The following is a 212-nucleotide window of genomic DNA, read 5'->3' as shown; positions in this document are numbered from 1 at the left end:
CGGGTCACGGTTGCAAATCGGTCAGAATTTTCACGTAAAGCATTTCCTCCACCGGCGCGCCCCGGCCGAAGCCAAAGCGCCCGGGGATGGCGCACCGCCGGCGGGCGCGCGCACCGGAGGCGGGCCGCCCCGCCTCCGCTCGAGCAATCTCGTTCGATCAAAGTGTTTCACCCACCGGCGCGCCCCGGCCGAAGCCAGGGCGCACCGGAGGC

Source organism: Gasterosteus aculeatus, unplaced genomic scaffold (assembly GCF_964276395.1).
Source record: "Gasterosteus aculeatus unplaced genomic scaffold, fGasAcu3.hap1.1 HAP1_SCAFFOLD_27, whole genome shotgun sequence".
In the NCBI taxonomy this organism is placed as follows: domain Eukaryota; kingdom Metazoa; phylum Chordata; class Actinopteri; order Perciformes; family Gasterosteidae; genus Gasterosteus; species Gasterosteus aculeatus.
This window is presented reverse-complemented; position numbering follows the sequence as displayed.